This window comes from Mustela nivalis (genome assembly GCF_964662115.1).
Source record: "Mustela nivalis genome assembly, chromosome: 3".
Classification (NCBI taxonomy): domain Eukaryota; kingdom Metazoa; phylum Chordata; class Mammalia; order Carnivora; family Mustelidae; genus Mustela; species Mustela nivalis.
Genome location: NC_139022.1, coordinates 157,752,599 through 157,778,935, shown reverse-complemented (window position 1 = coordinate 157,778,935; position 26,337 = coordinate 157,752,599). Strand labels below are relative to the sequence as shown.

General features: G+C 33.8%; 1 long non-coding RNA gene across 1 annotated transcript in view; it reads right to left on the bottom strand.

Moving 5' to 3' along the window:
* Positions 1-848: 848 nt before the first annotated feature.
* Positions 849-26,337, bottom strand: part of LOC309860907 — a 40,985-nt gene continuing 15,496 nt past the window's right edge. The window contains exons 2-3 of the long non-coding RNA XR_014309700.1: positions 21,865-22,023; positions 849-884 (exon numbers count right to left, since the gene is read on the bottom strand). This is a non-coding gene — a long non-coding RNA (uncharacterized lncRNA). The remainder of the gene's footprint in view (positions 885-21,864; positions 22,024-26,337) is intronic.

The window sequence follows — 26,337 nt, the reverse complement described above, 5'->3', positions numbered from 1 at the left end:
AATGAGGGAGCTAGGAGAAAAGGATAATTTTGGGAGACGAACAGATTGAGAGCTATAAGAGAAATTTATTACTGACACTAAATTTTTATCCTTCCTGGTAACCATGCATCCTGGCATGCGATTTTGTGTCCCTCTCACCAACAATAAATGTATGTATGTGAACCTTAACTTGGGCTTCGCCAAGTGACCTGTTTTACCAGTGATATACGTACTGAAGTGATTGTTTTGATTTTGAGCTTAGGTCTAAAAGAAACCTCACCTCTCCCGTTTGTCTTCTTGCAGCTGTCTTATCTGCAGGAGACTCTGTCCCACGTAGGTCTGTGATCTCAGAAGGAGAATGAGATCCAGCACAACATGGAGCAGTTGGTCTCCGGCTAGTTGGTAGACTATTGTGGTGAATTTTATGTGAAAATAAACTATAGAGAGATTGACTTGAAAGTCTAAGAGATCTAAAGATAGAGGGGAACAGCACATGATAATAGAATACACTTTTAATAAAGTGGAAAAATGGCTATTTAGTGACAAATGTTAGAAGGTTAGCTTTTTTTCACTTTTTTTTTTCACGTCCTTTATGATCCTCTGAAAAAAAATAAAACAAGAGGAAATCAGAGAGGAAGACAAATCATAAGAGACTCTTAATCATAGGAAACAAACTGAGGGCTGCTGGAGGGGAGGGGTGTGGGGGTACGGGGAAACTGGGTGATGAACATTAAGGAGCACATGTGATGTGATGAGCACGGGTGTTATATAAGACTGAGGAATCACAGACCTGAACCTCTGAAACCAATAATACATTATATGTTAATTAACTAAAAAAAAAAAAAAAAAAAAAGAAGGTTAGCTTTACCTGAGTGTGGGCCTTTTAAGCTGCACTTGTTGCATGCCTGGAAAAAAAAATGATGAAATTAAGTACCAAGTCCTTATCTGTGGAGTCCTCTAGACACATAGTTCTCACACTTTGGAGCAAATAAACAAGAAAATTCACCAATAGGCTTACTGGTTGTCAATTTTCTCATAGATAAGATATCATACCTGAAACATTATTTTTTTCTTGATTTCCCTAGAGTGTTGTTAAGAATCTAAAGAGTGGTCAAAAATATGAAAACCAGTGTAAGATATTTTCTCACATCCAAGCTCCACCAGACTTCCTACAGCTTTGTGAGTAACAAACGGTTCACCCTTTGTCAAGTAATAGAGAAGATTCTGGGGTTTTTTGTTTCATTTTTTTGTTCTGTTGTTTTTTGTTTTATTTTTTTCCCAACCACTGCATCCTCTGAATAGCTCTCCTTATAAAAGCTTGTTTATTACAAATCTGTTTCATATAATTCAAATGGCATATAGGGCAAATTAAAAGTGGTAGAGAAAATAATCTTTTGGTGCAGCTATTATAGTCTCATATTGATCTTTTCCAAGGCACGAATTAAATTCATAGAAAGATGCCCTGGTGAGTTTAGAACTGTGGGAGCTCTAAATCCATCGAAAGGCTATGTTGGTGGGCAATCCTTCAAGCTGCTAACATTACTGCAAAAAACTGGCATTCAGGCTGAGATGTTATATCAAACAAGCAGTATAGAGAAAAGATATTGGAGCCTATTACACATTTGGTGATGGTCTTTCTGAAGTTCACTATGCCATATATCCCTTGGACAAATCTGTACTCTCTCCTAAGAGTGTCAACTCTGTCTACTGACTGTTATCTATTTGAATGCATTCCACAATCCAACAGATTTTATGCATCATTCAACCAACTCCAAAACCACATTAGATTGTGATGTTCTCGCTGCTCATATTGGAAAGTTAAGGAAATCAAGACTTTGACTCGTAAAGACTTTTCAGTTTTTCTAAGTTAAAGTTTAATATTTTGTACCTACTCATTTTTCTTTTCATATTCTAACTTGCACATACATTTTTACACATAATATAATGACTGTGATCCAAAAAGGAAGAAAAAATTAAAAAAATAAAAACCTGAACTGTATCTATTTCAAGAACAATTAATCCAGGTAATTCAGTAACCAAGAGGGGAAGTTCATACAGGGAATATCTCTACTTTGTTGGTCTATTGCTATGTTAATGTACTAACAGTTTTATGACATGTGATCACTTAAAAACTTTCAATTAACTTGCAAAAAACAAATTTTAAGATACATAAGTTTTGTCAGAAAAGATTAAATAAATGAATTTTAAACTGTGACCTTCAAGAAGGAGTGTTATAACCAGCTGCTCTTCATTTCCACTGAGAGTTAAAGACATGGTTTTTTTTTTTTTTTTTTTTTTAAATCACAGCAGGAGTGAGTTAGATTGGACAACGGGAAAATACACTTGTCAGAAATTCATACTAGACCCTAAAAAAATATTAGCAAGGGAGATTTGTAAACTTCTTTTCCATGAAAGTCTGCAAATAAATTAGATTCTACAACCAATGTGATGACCATGAATTCTTGCAAATGAGTCAAGGTGGTGAACAGTGGAATGCTAAAGTAACAAAAAGTCTTTTACTATTCTGTATTAAGATGGTAGAAGTCAAGTAACACAAAAGTCATTTCCTTTACCCCATACATGGCTTCCTTTTTTTCTCCCTATCTCCTAAGAATTCATAATAAGTAAGTCAGTTGAAACTGATGAATTCTCTGTTCCCAACATGGTGTTTTGCTATGAACAATAAAGGCCTATCCCACAACAGAAGATACAGACACAACTAAAATTATGTCATTTTTTATTTAATTATCTCATACTTCTCTCTTCATGCTGAAAGATGCCACATATTTTCTACTGTGAATGTTATATTTTCTTGAAATTATTTATTAATGCCTGGATATCCCTTTTTATCTGTAGTTGCAAAAAAATAGAATGAATCAATAAGATCTTTGTATTCAGAAAACATTCTGCTCTATTTTTGAAAACATATTTGAATGACTTGGGAATAAAATGTCATCATGAAAAAGAAAAAGCAGTCAAAAGGGTACTCTCCTCTCATTGAAATATTCATCTAGGTTTTATTTTACAACCTAATGTACACTTAATAGAATAAAATAATTTTTTGTAACTAAATGGACCATTTAGGGGTGTCTGGGTGGCTCAATCAGTTAAGCATTTGCCTTCAGTTCAGGTCATGATCCCCAAGTCCCAGGATGAGGCCTTGTGTCCTCGGGTGGTGCTACTCCTACCCCTGGTCTTGGTCTTGTACTTGCCCCTGTACTTGGTCTCTAATAAAGAAATAAAATCTTAAGAGTAAATAAATTAACTATCTATATTCTTTTTTGTCTGAGGCATTGGGGTTGATTTTTTTTTTTAAATGGGCTCAATGATTCTTCCTAATGCTATGTTTATGTTCTTTGGCAATATCTTTGCCATTCTCCATCAAGAGGCAGGATATATTTCCTCATCCATTGAATCTGGGCTGGAAATATGACTTCCATTGACCCAGAAAATGGTTCACAGATGACATCTTGAATATTCAGGAGATGATCCAAACTAACTTCTTTCTTTCCCTCTTCAAACATTGCTCTGGGGCCACTATCTAAACCTCACTCCTTGCAAGATGAGAAACCACATGAATGAGAATTGAGGAATCATAGTCCCCATGTAGCACCCACCAACCACACGTTGGCCTTCTTCGTTGGTTCTTTATCTGTTGGCCATCTTTCAAAGCCATGAGTAAATATCATTCAGTAGGATACAGTGAAGTCAGGAGAGAAAATTAACCGAAAGTGGTTTAGTGGAGCTGTCTAGCCACCAGTGTTCTAAAGCAGTGAACATGTAGCAATACTGGCTTAAACTGTTTCTGTGGAACGAATTTTGCTGTGCCTTGTCTTTCTTAATTCCTGTGAGATTCTGGTGTTTCTGCTTTCCACTGGTTCAATGAACTTTTTGATGAACTTACGTTGCCTAATCAAAAGTGGTTTCTATTGCTTAAAGCCAAGAAGTAACAATGTCACAGTACCTGACTGACTGGAAACCACAGATTTTCACAGAAAAGGGGAAAACCTGTGGTGGACACCTAAGTTTGTCAGCACTAAAGGGAGTGAAAAATCAAGAGATGAGTATCTGGTTATGCATGGCACATAATAGGCAAAAACAGCTAAACAAATTCTTATCTCTCATCCTCTGGACAGTAGTTCTTACAATGTAAGGGGGTCTTTTAGGGTGATTAAGAAGCTACCTCTATGAAGGAAATAAAAAATTCAAGGTATATATTCCTTTTAATGGCATTGGATACTTTTTATGAAATAAAACTCAAGTACATATTAAGTATTCTACATTTTAGTCAATATAAACTATAGCTTTGTGACAAACAACTTACCAAATTTTTATTTCTTCATTCTTCCTGCCATGGCCCTTTCAATCATAGCTAAGTACCTATTCACTTAAATTAAAAGGATCCACAACTTAGTTTAAAGAATAATTTTGATTTTTTTTTCTGTATACTTCCTAATGACATCTCCATGTAAAAGTAAGTTGACCACCATCCAGGTAAGTTTATAAGAAGTTCCATAAGGTCATAATAGCCTAGCCTCTTGTATTGTTCTATAACAACAAAACAACAATAAGATGTTGCTCTTTTCAATCATCACTGTACATTCTGGTGAATTCCTGAAAAGCCTAGTTTTTAAATATCTGTTATTTCAGAGAAGTTAGAAGTGCGATTGAGAGAATGTGATAATTAAGATACTCTTAATTAGGGTGACAATATCATTTATTGTTTAAGCAGTGACAACCTTATAGTCAAATGGGCAATTATTAATAATTATGCCTGGGTAATGGACATAAATTAAACTGTTCCAGGCAAAATGGGATGTACAGTCTCCTTTCCTTACACCATATTAGGGATGCATTCCTCTGGGTTTTCTTAATTCAACTTGTGGTATTCTTTTCTTCAGTAATGTTCAGCATACTTGTAAGTATTCTTTTCAAGGTTTAATCTTACTGCCTTATTCAGCTTCTAGTGTAGTATATGGCATGTAATTCTCTCAAATATTTAATGAAGAGGTTATTAAATTCTACATTTCCAGCATTAAAGGTAGAAACAAGAAAAAGTCCAAATTAAATTGTTCCAGAAAAAAATAGTTCCTTATTTTGTGTAACCATATTATAGAAGGCATTGTCTATTATGTTATTTTAAATCTTTATTTTAGTGACAATCATTTTATAATTCTGGAATATAATCACAGAAAGTTACATTAATTGAAGAACTTAATAATTCCTCCCATCCATAATGAATGTGGTACAGCTCTTGTATTTCTAAATTGAGTTTGGATGCAAAAATAGAGAAATATCATAGGTAAATGAAAACATTAATATCAGTAATTATTTTACTATATAATTGTGTGACAACGTTTTTCTTTTCTTTTCTTTTTTTTTTTAAAGATTTTATTTATTTATTTGACAGAGAGAGATTACATGTAGGCAGAGAGGCAGGCAGAGAGAGAGGAGGAAGCAGGCTCCCTGCTGAGCAGAGAGCCCAATGTGGGACTCGATCCCAGGAGCCCGGGATCATGACCTGAGCTGAAGGCAGCGGCTTAACCCACTGAGCCACCCAGGCGCCCAACTTTTTTATTTTCAAATTATGGTTTGGGATCTATTGATTTTATGGATTTGGGGTATAAACATAATTACAACATATGTATAATTTTACAAGATTTCAGATTACCTAAAATGGTTGAGTATGAACATATATGAATTAGAAATATAATCAAATGGTAGTCATTTGTCACTCACTGTACTCCTTTTAAGTATTTTAGTCAAATATGCATTCACTGTTTCTAATGCTATATGTGATGTAAAAGTTATTCTTTCAAAGAAGAATTGTTTATAGATAGCTCAATCAGTAAATGTTTTATTTTTCACAAAAATCATGGAAGATAAATAAGTGCCTTCTTTGCTTTTTTTATTTTCACACTTTTCACTATTAAAATTCATCTATAAATTATTTTTATAGTTTTTTTTGCAACAGTTTGTGACCATGAAGTAGAATCTTAAGAAAGAAAAAAATGCAAATAAATTTTGAATTATTACTTGAAAAGGTAATATGAGAAGCTCTTATTTAAAATTCAAAGAGTTGCTTGCAATGCTATTGATATGTCAACATTTTTATGCCTTCCTCTTTTAAAACACACACACTATTACATTGTAAAAATCCCCAAATATTTTAAAGATATTTTATTAAGTAAAGAAATAGGTTAAGATAAATATGTTATAGAAGGAAGTGTATGTTTCATATTTAGAAATACGTATCCTTGCTATAGCTATGTTATCAATAATTAAATTAGAAGTTAAAATAATATGAAACATGAAATTAACTCTCCATTCTGTTCTAGTTTCTGTGATGTGGAACTTTTTTTTTTTTAATTTCATTACTTTTGAAAATACTTACACATCTTAGTCAAAATAGTATTTTAGAATCCTCACTTGCTTGGCTTCATCCAATTTAGAAAACAAATTTAATTATCAATTTTGAATTCTCAGTTTTATCAGATATAGAAGACAAATACATTTTCTAATATACATTCTGTTTTCAGCTACACAAATCTTTGACAGCATGATTGAGTGTTTTTTTTTTGACACATCCCCTACCTTGAAAAATAACCTTTACAATCTTCTTGAGTTTTGAGATAACAAGATCTTTCTGCAAAACAGACACTGAGGAAATAATCACGGTGGCTCGCTCTGCCTGGTACCCCCCGTTTTATCAGCTCCCTGCTCCTGCTGTCCTCGTTGACCTCCAGAGTAGAAGCTGAAGAGCATCTTAAGGCTTTTTTCAGAATTGATTAGAAAATAGGCAGAGGAGTAGCATGAAAATTAAAGCCTGAATGCACACTTTCCTTTCCATATATATTTAGAGTATACTTATTAATGGAATTTAATAACAAGTATGAATGCAATTATAGGCAATTTACTTGACATTTGTGTCCTCAGAGCATTTTAAATTAGAGAACAAAAAGTCAACACAAGGAGGGAATGTTATTAAAAAATAGGGTTAACTATAGAGAAGTTTACTTGGTGCTTCATAGAATATATATGTATTTTAAAGCTTAATAGATACTACTAGATGTGGTCTTTAGAAAAATAACAAGCTTACTATATAAGAGGTCTTATCAATTTCTATCTCAAAATAGGTTATGCTGTCTGTGAATTATTATTTTTTTTAATTCCAGAATTCAGTCATTTTGTAATCACTCGATAGGGAAGGTGAAGGTGAAAAAGGAAACCTATAAGTCATTTAATCTTAACTTTAAGATTTTAAAATTTGGATATAAATTATTTAAACTAAACATCGATATTTAGTTTGATTTATCAATGAGTCCTTTCAAGTGAGTGAGACAATTGTGAATCTTAAAGACAATCAAAGTACAATCAAATGCATGCGTGCACCCAATATACATTTGAAAGTGCACATACATACTTAGATGACAATTATGAATATATTGTCTCTAATACTACTGAAACTGACTTAAACTGCAAAAAGGAGTAGTCTGCAAAATTATAGAAAAACAGCCTCATTATTTAAATAAATGCAATATTTCTGGCATCTTTTTTTAATTAAAATAACCCTTAAGATCTGTTAATAATGATAGCACAGATAGGGGATATAAAATAAACTATAATTCAGAAACAACTTGTATGAAATTGCAAGAATGAGTAACACCAACACACCTCCTAGATCAGTTCCTCTGCTGTCTTCTTTCCCTCAGTTCAGATCTATTTCATTCTTTCAATTGTTATGACAAAACCAAAGTTTGTGCTGGCTGTCTCCTTTCTTGCTATCACATTTCTTATCCACATTATGACAAAACCCAGTCTGTTATGCCTTCAACAGCCAATGTTTAAATCCCTCACCACCTTGATCTAGAAATTACTTCAAGCAGGACTAACTTCTGCATGAATGACCTATGCAGTAGGTCCCTGTAAATAGAAGGACCCTAACCTTGATTTAATGCTCTGTTCTTTGTTTTCTTTAAATTCTTAATGTTTTAATTAAAATTGAACATGTGTTTTCCTAGGCATGCACATACTCCAATATAATGGATTTCAATTTTTTTTTTCATTTGTTGTTTCTAAGACTAGAGAACATATTCTTAATATGGTCGACACCCCCACCCCACAAGAGAATAAGAATAGACTCTTCAATGATAAAACAATCTCAGATATTAAAATTAGTTTTACTCCTCCAATGTTCAGCGCTACTGGTCAAAATGTTATTCTTTGGATTGGATTTCATGTAGTGGGACAGCTAAGAAATGTCTGAAAAAGGCTCCTAAGAAGGTAGATAATGATATTAAAAAAAAAAAAAGTTGAACTTTAGTCTACAATATTTTCCTACCAGATACCTTAAATTATGTTAACTTCACTTTTTTTACTCAATGGGGTCTTCCCTGACAAAGTAGCTCAATGTTCAAAATTTGCTCTCCTTTCCCCCATCTCCCAATAATTAAATTATTTCCCTATTACAGATACACATCACAATGCAATCTGTTTTATATTTTATTTATCATGTATAGTGTCAGTTTCTCTCACTGAAACATAAGTATCAATAGAGGTGAGCTTTTTGTCTGTCTTATTTGCAATTGTATCTCAGAGCCTAAAATAGAACTTTTCACACAGTATGAACTCTCTGGGCAAATCTGTGAATGAATAAGTCGAACAACTTGAAAAGAATAAACTGCCTAATGTGCAATGAGTTTATTGTAAATAGTTAACATACAGTTTGCATCAATAAATTTTATCTGTAGTCCTTTAAATATTTGGAAAAAACATGAAAATGTATTATACACAGGGATAAAGCCTCTAACTGGTAAAATATTCAAGTAAAGAATGTATTTAGTTTAAGCTCTGGCTTTCAGACAAATGACAGGAAATCAAAATATTTTGGTACAGAAACAGCAAACCTCTTCATGCTGGAAGCACTTTTCTTTTACTGACAGTATAAGATATCTTATTATACTTCAAATTCAAATCCACATAATAAAATTGTAACGTTTCATTCCAAATGAAAGTCATTATTGGATGCATAAGACTTTTATAATAGACTTGTAGGAACACAACTAGTCCATAAATATGTTTTGACTACCCTCATATTTGAAAATCAAAATACATATCGAAATCTATTAAAAATCAGAATAATAGGTAATACCAGGCTGTTCCTCCCTCATAGCAGCAATGACCTGAAGCTGAGTAGCCTCTTGAACTTTTAGAAGAATTACATGTTTCTCAGTTGACTTCAATATCTGATACTCTCTAGACAATTTTCTACCTCTGGACAACTGGTACTAACTCTCCCTCTCTCCTTGACTCTTTCATCCATCACCTTTATCATAAAGTGTTTAATATTTATCTTCAACAATTAATAGCAAAACCATTTTCTTAAAGGTATTAGTCTAAGAAAAGACTGAGAGGCACGTGAGATGTTGATTTGGAGCAAAGGTTAAGTACAAAAACCTTTCCAAAAATTTAATTAAAAAAATACAACTGTGTCCTCATATCAGGGAGATCATATTCACAGACCTGTACCCCTGGGGATAAAAATATATGTTTATAAAAAATAAAAGATTAAAAAAAAAAGTATGCATCTCTCAAAAAAAAAAATACAACTGTGCACACATATATTCTAAATCTCAGAACCACATTTTACCATATTCTTCCTCTACCTGTAAAACATGCATCTTTCACAGTTAGTAGCAATATTTATAGAAATGTTAGTATACTCATTTTTTCCTATTAATATTTGATCTCAAAAATACCTATAATCCTAATCAATTATATTTAAAAGTATCATTAACAAGTGTTTTAAAGCTACTTGCTAATAACAACAGCTTTTATATATTCTTTTAAATAATATTTTATATCCATAGGTTATTTTTCCCTTTAATTATTAATTTTGAACCAACAATATCCTGAAAGTTAATTAAAATCATAATGTTGGCTGAATGTAAGTGTAAGAAATGACTTCTCCAGAAATGTGATATCTCACTTCAAAAACTATGATATTTATATTACCCTATTAAGGTTCACAGTATATTGCCATAACATATATTTATGATATGCTTGCTGATTATTAGTAAATAGATTAATGATCATAAAAATATCCAATAATCTACTTTTCTTATTGTTTCTAGGATATTTCCAGTAAAAGTCACTTATTATAAACTAAATGTTACATATATATGCATTAAGATGCATGAATGCATATGCATACAAATAGATGATGCTTAAGATTTAAGGCTTATCCAGTGTGGTAAGTATGAATTATTTTATTTTACTTTTCAAACTGATAATTGGACATCAGAGTACCTGAATATTTTGTCTCATTTAAATGCACTGCAAATACAAAAATAGTACTTTGATAAGTAAGCCCATGGATTATAATTCATACGACAATCTCATGTAACCTAACCTGCAGGCATCTATAAGCCAATGATATTTATTTGGAAATTATTGGGAATCGGAGCAATTTAAATAAATCCAGGCAGTCTTCCAAGGCTATGTGCAAGAACAGAAGTCTTTACTTCTGTGAAAAATCATCTTCCTTGCTGCCAATTAAAATTATCAAGTATAAAGAATAACAAGACTATATTTAACTATGTCAAAAATCTTTAACTAGGTAAATGAAATTGTATGTCTTGCATATTTGTCTAAATTCTTGTTAGGAAATTCTGTATATAAATGCACATGAGTGAGAAACACTTTCTCTTGGGAGAAAAAATTCTCTGTTTTAATATTTACTTCATTTAAGTTCTACTTGATTAAAGAGCAGTTTTAAATCAAACATGTATAAAGGTGTAATCAAATCTCCTTTAACTCTCCATGTGCTTCACATAATTCCAAGTGATTTAATCAATATTTGGCTGGGTGACAGATGTTAGCATCAATGGGCCATATGGTGTTATAAGTATCTACAGACAACAAAATAATAAAAATTCTATACTGATCTCCAGTCCTTTAAATTCTAACCTTATGATTGCTGGCTTTTAAGAGAAGTTATTAAAAGTAACATTTTAAAAGAAAACTCACTATACAAAAGTGGATTTTTTTATATATATAGAATGCCTACTTTAAAAATGTTTATAAAGGGGCGCCTGGGTGGCTCAGTGGGTTAAAGCCTCTGCCTTCGGCTCAGGTCATGATCCCAGATCCTGGGATCGAGCCCCGCATGGGGCTCTTTGCTCAGCAGGGAGCCTGCTTCCTCCCCTCTCTCTCTGCCTGCCTCTCTGCCTACTTGTGATCTCTGTCTGTTAAATAAAATAAATAAAATCTTTAAAAAAAAATAAAAATGTTTATAAGCATCATGATATAAACTGTGAAATATTTCATCCTGTATTGGTGCACTCATATTGGTAATACAAAAATTTACTCTGGGGTGCCTGGGTGGCTCAGTCTTAAACAGCTGCCTTAGGCTCAGGTCATGATCCCAGGTTCCTGGGATCTGGCTCCCTGCTCAGCAGGAAGCCTGCATCTCCCTCCCATGCTCTTCCTGCTTGTGTTCCCTCTCTCTGTGTGTCTCTCTGTCAAAAAAATAAATAAGATCTTTTAAAAAAATTATTCCAAAATTCTAAAATCTTATATATGTAAAATATCTCAGTGTTTCCTTAATGCACAGAAACAAACAAACAAACAAACAAAAACTTTAATTCAATCCACTCTTTTTAGAACATCCAATGTTAGCATAAGTACCTTGAGGAAATTATCAGGGCATAAAGACACATATAATGTGTATTCTTGCACTTATTATTCCTGCCAGAATAATAATCACTGAAAACCAAACAGGAAAATATTTTGGAAAAGATTTCCTCATGTATCTGAACTAATTTATAAGTTCGAACTAGTCAATAAAGGACAGTAAGTGATTTATTTTTCCCCTCAAGCAACGTGCACCTTAAATTTTTTATTAATTTTAAATTTCCACAATTTAAGCCCATGTCCTAGAGCACAATCATCATTCTAAACACTGCCACAAATCAAATTTAATAAATCGTATTTTCTTTCCCTACCAAATTGGAAGAAATTGGAGACATGAATAACTTGATTTTCTTTCCAGTGATCTTGGAAAGTAAAGTGAGGGGAAGAAAATGTTCTTTGCTCTTTTTCTGGAATTGAAATGTCTTCTCTGTCAAACTTATACCCCATCTTTCTATGAAAGTTTTATTTACCATCTAAACACTTCACTTGAAAAGTACTTTACTATAATTTCTTTGTTTTAACTCTAAGATGTATTAATTATCAGATATTTTAATATTTATGGTGGTTATGTAAAGAACTTCCATCTTCCAAATTATATAGCAAGATATGAAGAATATTTAAGACCTAAGATCAAACTTAACCTAACATGATCCATAAAAAAAATGGAACTTGTAACCAGAAAACCCTCATACTCATTTGTCGCAAAAATTGTAATTAAACTGATGGATATGTAATGTTTTAAATAAATTAAGTACAGAGATGTTGAAAGATATACATGCCATTTAGTTATAGAGTCCAAATCACTCATACAGAATAAAATGTTAAAGGCATTACTTTAACATCTTGGATATTGGTTTCTAGGAGTTAATAAATAAAGCATAAGTTTGCTTTGAAACAATGTAATCTTATTTAGATTGTGTGTGTGTGTGTGTGTGTGTGTGTGTGTGTGTGTGTGTTCCTAAACTTTCCATTCTTCCGTATTTGTTTACTGAAGCATATGAAATCAAAATAAACTTGATAAGGTTTAGGTCATTTGCCCTACTGAAAGAATTCTCTCACCACTTCCCTTTCTTCACATGATCCTTGATGTGTCCAATTTAATAATGGTTTTCTGAGAGAATTACTGTCCAGAAGAATCTTGGAACATGTTGCCAATTATTACCACAATCTATCAGATCTTTTGTACCACATATTTGCCATCCCTGTTCTTTTTTTGTTTAGATTAACTTTTTTTGGTCTACTAAATATCTAAGAAATACTTTTAAGAAAGTTATATGTGTGGTGTATCTCCAAAATTCTTTGTATCTGAAAATTTCTTTCTGTTGTTTCAATTCATGAAAGAAAAAGCATCCTAATTTTATATTCTTGGGCTTCATATTTTTCTTCAAACTCTGTAGGTGTTACTACAACTGCCTTCTCACATTTAATATAGGACAGAAACAGACCTACATCCTAATAAGTTTACTTTTGTTCATATTTTTCTTCAAACTCTGTAGGTGTTACTCCAACTGCCTTCTCGCATTTAATATAGGACAGAAATAGACCTACATCCTAATAAGTTTACTTTTGTTCCCTCTTAACCACTTCTAGATAATTGTACCAGGATACTTAAAGAATTATATTTCCAGGGGCGCCTGGGTGGCTCAGTGGGTTAAAGCCTCTGTCTTTGATTCAGGTCCTGATTTGATCTCAGGGTCCTGGGATCGAGTCCTGCATCAGGCTCTCTGCTTAGCAGGGAGCCTGCTTCCCTCTCTCTCTCTGCCTGCCTCTCTGCCTACTTGTGATCTCTCTCTGTCAAATAAATAAAATCTTAAAAAAAAAAAAGAATTACATTTCCAGCTTTAATTGTCACAAAATTTATGACAAAGACAAAAAAATCTCCTAGTGAGAAACGCAATGTTCTGTTTTACTTCCTACTCGAAGACTTCTCACAGGCTACCACTTTTGAACACTTTCTCCTCTACTTGTTCTTTTCGTTACTCTGTGTAACATAATTATGGTATTATGTGTGTATTATGTGTGTATAGATATGAGACATTATCTACTGACCACCCTTGAGGCATATAATAATTTAGAATATCCTACAACTTACTGCCAACACTTCAAAATTTTTGATATATAATTAAATAGTGATGGTGATTGTTGTATCTTTAAGTAGCATGTGCCAAGAATATGAAGGGTCTGGATTTTTAGCTTACTTGCAAACTAATATGTTAGCTTGCAATAAATTCATAGAAAACTTTGCCAGAGACAAAGGGAAATGTATTAGTCGATGTGATAGCGATAACTCCAGACACATCATTGGGTTGTTCCCCGAACTGCAATTTTTATAAGTTAACACAGTGGGGATCAGATGATGCCTGGACGTGCAGGAGGGGCCTTTTAAAGAAGAGGAGGCCTGACATGAGGAAGCCCCATTCTGTGAAAGGAGCTACCAGCAAACCTGTCCAATCTTTGTCTCTGTGAGAATTATTATCTTTACTATCTTAGAGAGTAAAATCTGCTCAAAGGGAGACATTATCTTCCAAGGCTGCTTTCTACAAAAACATCTTTGAAAAGATAGTTCAAAGCAAAAATTAATAGTAATGATAATGCCTTTATTTCAAAGTTATGCAAAAACACGAGAGACTCAGGAAAATTTTCTCCCTACGTATACACTTAAAAGTCTGTTTCTTGTTCAAGCAAATTGGAACATCTTCTGGTTAGCACAGTTAAATGAAGCAGTTGGCACCCTTATACATCTTCCACCATTCCTCCTTTCTCATATGTTCTGTCACTTTTATTTTTCCTGCCATATTATAAAGATTTATTTTACAGTCCCTTCTTCAACTATATTTAAGTGTGTTATGATTTTGTTAACAATTCAAGAAAATTTAGAGATTTCAAGAAAATTTAGAGATAATAAACTAAACGTTTTGCTTGTCTCCATTTCCTTGCGACACCTCATTAGAATGGTAGAACTAAATCTCTTAATAGTTAAGAGGCTCCAAAGCATTTCTAGGAGAAACAAAAGTAAATGAAAACCTATTGGTGGCTAAAACGAAGCAAGTCATCAGCAGCCAAGATGATATGGGATTTGTAACTAAAGAAAAACCCAGAAACATAACTGCAGTCTAGACAAGTTCAGGAATGGAAGGGGTCCAAAACAGTAAAATAAATGAAAGTTCATCTCTACAGCAATTAGTCCCTTCATTGTGCCAAATGCTCTCTCTCAACCCTCTCCTCCATTGCTACTAAAAATGAATAAGGAAGGATAATTCTTGTTTTCCCAATCAAAGGAAAACTTTACACAGATGCTCTTTTCTAGATGAAATAAATGACTTTGTGGAATTTAGGATTTTAGGATACAATTTATAGTAGCAGATTGCCCTTTTCTTTCCTGACATATCAGAAATATTGATTTATTTTCATTAGTTTTTCCTAAAGGGTTATAAGCTTCTTACAAAAGAGAGAAAGAATGAACGTGTGTCTGTACACGAGTGGGAGTGGGGAGAGAGGCAGAGGGGAAGAGAGGGAATCTTAAGCAGGCTCCACGCTAAGTGTGGAGTCCAGTGCAGGGTGGATCTCATGACCCTAAGATCATGGCCTGAGAGGAAATTAGGAGATGGATGCTCAACCAACTGAGCCACCCAGATGCCCCCAAATAGTTACATTTTAAAAATTATGTCCTCCATTATTTCTTTGAATAGAACTTCTGTTCATTCTTTCTAATGTATATATTAAGTACATAGATTTGTCTAAAATCTACATCCTATACTTCAGTGACCTCTATTTCCTTATCTTCTCAAATCTAGGATTGCTTCTCAGATTTTCCCTCCACACTGCTATATATTTTTTTGCATTGTAAGTTATCTTCTATATCATTTAAAATATTATTTTGGTTTTGTTCTTTTCCTTTTTTATGCAATTCTTTTGAATCATGTTTATTTCCATTTTTATTCATTCATTATGTTTTCATTTTAACCTATTCTGTGTCCACCAATTTTTACTCACGTTTCATGGAACTCTTCCTTAGAAAAATGTTTTCCCATTTTTATAAAGCACATTTCAGGGCTAAAGGCTTTTGGATCTTCAGGTTGATATTTGTATTATTTTACAATATTTTTTATTTCTCTTTCTCCCTCCTCTCTCTCCCTCTGTGTCTTCCTCTGTTGTCTGTCCCTTCCTTCCAACCCTCCTACCCTCCACTTTTTCTTTTTCTCTTCTTCGTATCTTTATCTGATCTTGACTTGAGAAAGCTCTGTCTGAATAAGGATGTTAAGTGACATTGGAGCTCAGGTTTTTCTTGGTCCTTAGGAAATAGGTCAATTTCTTCCTCAACACCTCTAGCTGGAGGGTGGGGTGACTACCCAGTTTTGGTGTATAACACTGTTTCATTTATCTAAGCCTCAAGGAACTTGATATTACATTGTATTCAGTCTCCAGATGAAGCATGTAAAAATTGGACTGCTGCGTGCCCTCTGCCAATAGTATTGTTAAGTCTCTACCTCCAGACCCCTTGGGCATTGCACATCTCAAGATAGGCAGGCTCAACCATCAAAAAAAAAATTATTTTTGCTCAGTGGTTTTCTGAAAACTTCAATAATAGCATCGATTTTCTAGTTGGTAAACATTCCTGCTGAATTAGGAAATATAAAGCTTGATGAAAGACAAGTAGTCCTCCTCACCCTAGCAAATTATCAATAGGCCTGTGATTGTGTCTTACCAACGTGATTTTACCAGTTTGTGTAGATCTGGGAACGTTCAACTTAGTTTCACCATTTGCTGACAAAATGTTTAAATAGTTTACATTGAGTGTTTTTAAGTAAATTATTAACTAATCTATATGGGGGTTTGTTTTCAAATCTCATTTTATTTATTTAGTTGTTTGTTTATTAAGGGAGATGAGAGAGACAGAGGGGGAGAGAGAAAATCTTAAGCAGGCTCCACGCCAGTGCAGAGCCTGAAGTGGGTGGGGCTCAATCTCACAATCCTGAGATCATGACCTGAGCCAGAATCAAAAGTCGGAAGCTTAATTGACAGAGCCACCCCTCAGATACCCTCAAATCTTATTTTAAAATAGTATCTTTGAATATCAATTTAGTAATATAAAATGGAAATGAAACCGCCAAATATTTCAACCTTTGGCTAGTACATTATATTCCCAGGGTAATATATACTGCAATTGAAATGAAAACCAGAAAATTCCTTAACAATGACAACTGTAGAACCCTGGACACACGATGATTCCATCCAAACCCTTGCCCTAAGAGGCTTGACCACACTCTAGCCTGGATTCCACTAGCGTGAAGCCGCACCCCTGAAATGATCCAGCTTTCCTAAAATCCTTGCCTGAGAAAGTTCAGTGCCACCAGGATAGTTTGCTGTTCATTCCAGCCAAAGCCCGGTGATAAGCAGATAGGCCCCTCAACTCCCCCACTGAGAACTGTTATTTTAAATAGCCTGCAATTATGCATCTTTTGACCTTTGAGATGCAAATCTATTACCCAGTACTGTTTCTTCAATGACTGGAGAGCCCACCCTTTGACAAGGAAACATTCAGGGAGATAATTCTGACCCTTCTGGCCATGTGGGAGGAAAAGGGCCTAAGTGGTGGGAGCCATGCTCCTAGTTGCACCACTGAAAGTTTGTGTCTCCCCCCAGATAAGTGCCAGCTAGCAAGCCAGGTGGCCTGTCACATGGGCCAAGCCCCTGTATTCAACCTTGGTGCTTTTCCCCTTGCACACCACAACCTTTTAACCTTTTTTGCCTTTTCCTTCAGTGAAGTTGAGTTCAATTCATGCTGGACTCTCTTCCCTATTGCAACGGTGATTACTGAATAAAATCTGCCCCTACTTCTGTAACCAATGCCCAGATTTGTTTATCTTTGACAGTGAACATAAATGATTATAGGAAAGTGAGTGATACTGGTAAAGTGACTATGTTATAAGAATATGTCTTTAAAGGGAAGGGGATTCAGAAGTGGGCAAAATGGGTGAAGGAGATCAAGAGATACAAACTTCCAGTTATAAAATAAATAACGCATGGAGATAAAATGTACAGCCAGGTGATTCTAGACAATACATTTATTACAAAATTGAAAGTTGCTAAAAAGTAAGTCTTAAAAAGTTATCATCACAAGAAAACAAATGTTATGAATTTGTATGATGACAGATGGTGAATGGACTTAATATGGTGAATAATTCACAATGTATACAAATATCAAATTATTATGCTGTACAGCTGAAACTAATATAATGTATCTCAATTATACTTCAGTTAAAAAAAGTGACTACATTATAGGAATATAGTCTGTAAGTATACAGACTGACTACATTTTTTTTCTGCTTTCTTTTTACTTAAGAACTACAGTCCTGTACGACTAGATGCCTCAGTGGGTTAAGCCTCTGCCTTCAGCTCAGGTCATCATCTAGGGCCCTGGGATCAAACCCTGCATAGGGCTCTCTGCTCAGCGGGGAGCCTGCTTCCCCCCCTCTCTCTCTGCCTGCCTCTCTGTCTACTTGTTCCCTCTGTCAAATAAATAAACAAATCTTAAACAAACAGACAAACAAACATACAAAAAAACTACAGTCCTGACTTTTTCTATCCACATTGTTCCTATAATATGTTAAAGAGATTGACTAAGTGGCAGTTTTAGATACGTAAATGAAGCTTAACTTCCATTTTGGTTACACAAACCAAAAATATCTTGGCACACAACCACTGTACCTTTATAATTTACTTCTCATGTTGGGAAAATCACCAGTAGACATACTGTTTTGACTTATTTATTTCTGAGAGTTCTAGGTGCCCTAGTATTTCTTTTGAATCTTCTGCTAGTAGGGAAATGCCTGGATAATTTAAATTGAAATATTAAGTATAATTTACCCTGCTTTTTCTTTATCCGGAATGAAGTCAAGAAGATAATAATATTATGAAACTACATACATGGATAAAACCACCCATGTAAACATAAACACATAAAACAAATAGGATGAAATGTGGGATACTGGAATAGCCTTCTGCCTCAAAACCAAATGATCAAAATACACACACACACACACACACACACACAAATATATGTACTACTATGTGCATATAACTCTCCTTTTCCTACTCTATTTTCTATGTTTGTCAAGTTTATTGAAATTGCATTATTTCAGATACACTTCCTTAGTTATTATGGCCATTTAAAAAATATATATATATAATATTTAGATTAAAAACTCATCTAAGACAAAATATGGGGAAACATTTATTAAATAGAAAGGTAAGCAGAAATGTAACAAAATTTGGCAAGTGTAATTTATTATTTTTTCTTAGGCCGGAGTACAGAGATAGAGGATGGGAAAAAATTTTATGTCCTTTTACAAGTTATAACTATTACAAAATAATTCAAAGTTGTTACAGCAGGAAATGTTTCATAGCTTTAAATATTTTAAGCAAAGAAATGGTCACTTACTCTAGCTATTTGGTATCTTAAATAGCAATAAAGATGTTTTGGGGACTACCTTGTGAGTTACAGTTTTAATGTTTTTATAAAACATAGACATAAATATAAAACCTGTGTTCTGTCACAAGTAAATGGCAAACACGGATACCACTATTTTTAGCAAAGGGTTTTTTAGAATTATATATTAAGTATATTTGCATCTAGTGCTAGGACCATGAGAAAAGTATGTGGAGAGGAAATTATTACTATAAATTTTTATGCATTAACCTATTTTAAATTCTTTATTGGATGATTTTATAGAAATGTGCTTGGGCATTATCTAACTCTTCCAGTTATGGTGATTGAAAGTTCCAATTGTGGAGTTTTATAAGGCTGATAACCACTGAATAAAGAAAACAAATATTATACTATGGTAATAATTCAAATAAACCATAGCCCCATTTAGAATTTTGTTCTTACTAATATTTTAATTGTTTTATTAGCATAATGTTAGGAATATTCACAGATGGTAATCTTGCTTTTATGCCTTACAATTAATGGTAAGTAATAGAGAAACTTGTAATCTTTTATACCTTCTCACTTTGGACAAGTTTATTAGCATAGTTGATATTTTTATCATTTCTATGGTGCTGTACAAAAACATGTATCAGTGAATTTGCATTAATTGGTTACAGATAAGAAATCTTATATTAATAATAATGATAAAGATAATACTTTTTAAAGTAAAATGTCCTACATTTATAATTTTTGAATCTGCTACATCTGATCTGAAATGCTAAGCTTATTTCTTTGCTTATCATTACGTCTAAGGAACATTCCAGCAGAGAGAGAGAGTGCATAATGCTATGCCGTACTTATCAGGTTCTTCTTCAAAGTCACTTTTAAGACTTTCTTTTGCCCCCCATGCTTTTCACTTAGCTTAGTAACCATTCAACAGATGTAAACTTCAGGAGGAGTGTGGATAGTGTATCTTAGTCATGTTGGCGTCTCTATACTTTGGGGAGAGTAAGGCAGCCGAAGAAAGCTATATTAAGGGGTAGACTCATAAACAAGGTTGTGCATGTTAATTATATCTGATAGAGGTAGGTTTTCAAGCTGACTCAGTCTGCGAAATAACAATATAAGAACTCTTGAAATATTGTGTGAGCCCAAGACATAAAAATTATTTTACCATATCTTATGTAGTTATGTCTCAATTTTATTTCAATTCAATGCAGGAAAAGAAAAAAAACAGCTGAATTTGTTTCACCTCATCTACATGATTCAGAAGAACTTAACCTTCAAAATGATTGATAGTGACCCAGTTTGCGTTTTTTTATGCACAGTCACCTAGTCGAAGCTTTCCCGTGTAGCTGTGATACTGAAAGGTAGGTCATCCTCGAGAAAGAGAAAGAAAAATTTGCTCGACTCCCACTCTTGCACTAAAAGAGGCTGCTTGGGGTGCCTGGGTGGCTCAGTGGGTTAAAGCCTCTGCCTTGACTCAGGTCAGGATCTCAGGGTCCTGGGATCCAGCCCCACATCGGGCTCTCTGCTCAGCAGGGAGCCTGCTTCCTCCTCTCTCTCTCTCTCTGCCTGCCTCTCTGCCTGTTTGTGGGTCTCTCTGTCAAATAAATAAATAAAATCTTAAAAAAAATAAATAAATAAAAGAGGCTGCTATCTGCAGGTTCAGACAGGGCAGGGTAAGGACTAAGTTAAATGCTGAGCAGCTAGTAAACATCTTAAACATCTGGAAGGGGCTCATTGTATTGGCAAAAGCAACACCGGAGAATATAAATATGAGACCGGGCTGCCTGGATCCTCTGATGGCCCCTATGTTACTTTTTATAGGGTGAAGTCCTTTGCTATCATTGTGACCTGTCCCTTTCAGACAGTGAAGGATTGGTGGGATTTAGAAATGAACTTGGTGACCTTTACATCACTGCTTCAATAGGGCAGTTACTTCCCAAAGAACACAATTAGCGATCTAAAAGAAGAAGGGATTCGAATAATAAGAGAATAATGGGCTTTGTTTTTCCTCTTCTAATGTTCTTCTCCTGCTTTAGAAAATAGGTGAGCGTTTTTTGCTGCTTTATCCAAAGATGGAAATCTTTGAGGGTTTGGGGAAAGGGAGAAAGGGACAGCAGGTGTTTTTCATGGGATACACAGGTAAAGGAGTGGAGGAGGTGGCCAGCTTAGACTGGAACAGAAAAAAGGTGAAGTCATCCCCCCGCCGGGGGGCGTTCACATTTTAAATCCAAAAATCAAGAGGAAACAGTGTTATATCCAGGAAACAGAAGCTGTCAGGTAAGCCTAAGTAAGACCTGCTGCTTTCCTGGGGCCAGCTCTGCCCACAACAAAGCCTGGAGCAGGAGCTCGTCTTAGCTCAGGGCATCTCCTCCTCCATCAGGAAGGACCTGGCTGAGAGCGGATTCCCTGTCTGCGCTTTATAATGAGCCACCACAGTTCCAACATTCCCGTTGCCCTCTGATAGCAAATATTGTCTGTAACCTTTTAAGCTTTGATATTTCTCTCAGAGCTATAAATTTGTTTTCTCTGAACTATAAATTTCTTCTCAGATATTGAGGAGCAGCAATATATCAGAACAAAATCTCTCTCTAAAAACAAAACGAAATAGGGCAGTCAGTACTGAACAACACAAAACACCCACACAAACACCCCACAACATCCACCAGTCTTTTCAAGACAATTCTGTGAGCAACGTGAGTGGGAACATAACCGAAAGTCATTTTCCAGCTTAATCATATCAGATTATTGAATACCTTCATCGTCAGTCCAAGGGGAATGAATTTCGAGAGAAGCTTGGGTCAAGGGAGCAGGATGTGGGAGCAGGGTCCTGCCTTTCTCTCCTCTGTCGGGTCCTTCCTTCACATTCCATCACACTTTCTTCCCTTGTCCCACCTCCCTTATTTTCAAATAACCTAGAAATAAATTTCAACATTTATGAGTATTTAAAATTCATCTTGATTTTCTTCTCTGATAAGCAAAGTGTAAAACATTATAAAATAGAAATCAGTATCAGCAAAAGCAGTATTCTCAATAAAGACCACACATAATTGTAAAGATGAAAAGTTAAAAAGTACTCACTAGTTATAAGGGTGCATATATTATTAAAACTGTAAGATTAGGGGCGCCTGGGTGGCTCAGTGGGTTAAAGCCTCTGCCTTCGGCCCAAGTCATGATCCTGGAGTCCTGGGATCGAGCCCCGCATCAGGCTCTCTGCTCAGCCGGAAGCCTGCTTCCCCCTCTCTCTCTATCTGCCTCTCTGCCTGTGATCTCTGCCTGTCAAATAAATAAATAAAATCTTAAAAACAAAACAAAACAAAACAAAACAAAAACAACAACAACAACAAAAAACTGTAAGATTAGCCACACATTTATGTTAATGAGCCACAGACTGAATAATTACGATAATAGATATGTCTGAAAGATCACGGTCTTCCTATGATAATCTGCTATAATTTGGTTTTAAAATAAAGTTACCTAGTTTTAAAATAAAGTTACCTAGTTACTAAAATAAATTTACCTAAGTAAATTTCTTATGGAAGTGGCAAGATTTTAATAAAAACAAGCTGGTTTAAAGACATTTTCTGAGTTGAGGTTGAGGGTGATTTTTGGATAATCATGAATTTGTAAAATAATTTGTATGTAAAGGTGAAGGTAACTAAAAACTGTTAAAAAAAAAAAAGGTGAAGGTGGTGGTGATTTTTCAAATGAGGGAAATGCAGAGACTAGCACAGGATGAGAGCCCTGGCTGGGTGCCCGTGATCTTAAATTTCTAGAGATCACTCAGGTAGTTGTTAACCCTGCCCTGATGGTTCAAGTGAGGGTAGGCTTATTCTTATTAGGTTAGATGCTCTTTTCCACATTTATGGCAATAATGAAGAGTTGCCACCTAAATTTGGTAATATGCAATGGTGCCTGCCTTGGTACACAATAAAACATTATTTGGATAATACAAAAGCAATTGTGAATGGGTTTCCTATAATGTCTGATACTTTTTCCATAATACATAAATATTAGCTTTTAAATAAAAACAAATCCAGAATGCAAACATTTACCATTAAGACTCAAGTAAACACGGTATTGCCCTGGACGCATGTTGCAGCATTGCTCTATTGTCAGGTTTTCCAAATCCTAAATCCGATTACCATGATTGCAGTTTGCAGATAACAGCAGTAACTAAGAAAGCTCCTGATCAGAAATGACCAGTTACAGAGTAATTTGATGACAACAAGGAGAAAACTATGCTCAGAAGAGTGTAAATAAATGTATATCAGTGATTTTATATACCCTCTCTAAGTAAAGTGCCCTGAAGAGTCTCTGTGTGTGTTTATCAGTGCACCTATATACTTGGTTATCTTTCATATATTAGAAAGCAGACATAGGGCAAGTCTTATGCATAGTAGAGAGAAAAAAAAAAAGCAAAGACCTTGATATTACGTCTTAATCGGACAATAATAATCAACTTAGTCATTTATTTTATATTATCCCACCAAGAGCAGAAATCTTAGAAATAACTCTTCCCAGATTTAGGTAACAATTTTGTAAAAATTCTAAGAGCGTAACATTGCTGTATTTTATTGATGTTCTTAACTATGTTATTAATTTAATAGAATGAGAATTCTTCATCCCTTTCCACAAACCAAACTGGGTTTTATTTTTTATTTTACCTTGCATTTTGCTGTCTACCAGTGAGGTGATCACCTGCTTGTATGTTTAGTTATTCAGACTTCACTTTCCAACAATTACGTATATATATAGCCTTTGCTCAACTTTTATTGGATTTACTTCTGTTTTGTATCTATTTCAAGTTTTTACCTATATATTAGACAGCTGTCCTTTGCCAATGTTAGATGTTGCAAATGTTTGGAAAATAATTTTTCAAATAATTACAATGAATAATTAAGTGATAATGTATGTAGTATTAGTATTAAGATAGAGATTTGTGATTAATTTTGGAGAGAGAAAACACAAATATTCAGGTAAAAACAAGATGTCTGGGAAATATTATTTATTTATCTAAGGCAATATCAAATAATGTTACTAATATGCTATACAGTTACTTAACTTAAATCTCCTAAGTTAATTAAAAAAATCAGTAAATCTCCATTGGTTAACTAAACAAGTAGAATAATCATACTATTATTTTATTTTTAAATTATATTATCTGAGGCAATCCTAATTTCCATATAACAACAACAAAACATCTTTTTTAGCTCCATTGGTGATATTGTTTCCCTCTCATCTTTCTTTCTTTCTTCTTTTTTTTAAGCAGCAGTAAATTAGATTTGTAGGAAAATAATTATTTTTCCTATAAGTTTTCATAAGGTAATCCATTACTTCTGTTTTAAGTAGACCAGACCTTTTGGGTAATGCTCCCTGTCATCTTTCAATGTTTTCTTTAGAATCTGAAATTTTACTCTTAAGTAGGGTCAAATAAACAACAGTCCATTTAGAATGCAGCTATCTTTTTCCTGTTGATACTATTGCCAAAATAAAATCACTCATCTTTAATAGATAATAAGTTGTTCCACCTGATGTCATTCTCACTACTGTGCAAGGGTACTCAATTTCCTATTTTTGAATAGCACGTAATTTACACAAACAGTAAAATCATTCAGTGAATAGAAACTTTTGCTGTTTAGAATAATACACTCTTTCTTCCCATGAAAACTGAAATAATCTAGTATTTAAAACCTTCCAGAATATATTTCTAATGATAACATAATCACTTCAAATTTGCTTCATACCAAGGATGAAATTTTTTTTTCTGAAAAAAACTTCCCTCAGCCAATATTATAAAACACTGAATAGCTTTAAAAATTAGCTGCTGCTGCACACTTGGTCATGTTTCTTCATTAATCCAAAGACCAAACAGTACTTGTAGAGGAAACAGAAATAACATTCTTTGAACCATGAGTAATGTCAAGCTGCTTTACACACTGTGGTGTCAACAGCTAAACAAGCAAAATCTGCAGGTGCACACATCTTTTCAGGTGAGCTCAAACTACCATTCCAGCAGTGTTTGTCAAACCTCAACAAAAGTACAAAGGATATTTCTATATTTCAAGATGCCTTTAATTATAAAATGGAGAAACGACCCTATAACCTTTGATTAGAAGTGATTACATGTAAGGACATCATAAAACACAAATATCAAGAAGCTATTCTAATAGGGCTCTAAAAATATGACCAATTAAAGGCATATACTTGTGGAATGATACTAGCATTTGGCACTACTTATCTCCATAAAAAAAGTTTTTTAAAGAGGAAATACACGAAATCTCATCACAGAATAACATTAACAGGTAAACATTTACTAAAGATTTTGACCATATGGAACACAAACTTTGAAACTCAATGAAGCAAACAAACAAATAAAAGAAAATGGAAAAAAAAAAGAGAAAAAGAAATCCCATTACTCTCATTAGCAGATGTTTATTCAGTAGTATTCAATAGTTCATGATACTCCATCTTTTTTGATCCTTAAACCCTAAAATATCTCTTTCACCCTTTTTCAGAAAGTGTTTGCTGACTTCACAATTTGAGAACCACGTGTATTTTTTAAAGATTTTAAACATTGCATTTCCCAAGTATGACAATCCATTTTTTCTAGAAATTAATAAAGATGTGATGGTCTTACAGAACACAAACATTTTAGAAACACCTTCAGCAACATTTTTGACTGTTATATAACAAGTTTTAGTATACAACCAAGTTTGTTTCTACTCTCCCTAATTTATCTTTATCAACATGCTTATACTTAATCATTATAAATACATACAGATTCTTACCATAACTTTGATTGTATATGTACAAATATGTCATGTGTACTTATCATTAGTCACATGTGTACTTATCATTAGTCACATGTGTACTTATCATTAGTCACATGTGTATATAGGTATATATGTACAAGAGAGCTATTTTGAATTTTCATTTCAATTTGCCAATTTTTATTTTTAAGATAGATTTTTATATCAATGTTTAAAAATCATGTTCACATAATTTCTTAATTATAGTTAATGTTTATATGTAAGTTAAATTGTATATAAATATATTCTTATGAGCATTCTGTTTGTAGTTTGTTTTTCAATTTTCTGGAAGAGATTTCTTGATATAGAGATTAGCTATTTCTTGAATATTATGCAAAAAACAACCCTTGCAAAATTCTCTAAGCTTGAAATTATTTTTAAGGTTAAATAATTGTTAAAATAGTTTTATTAAAGGTT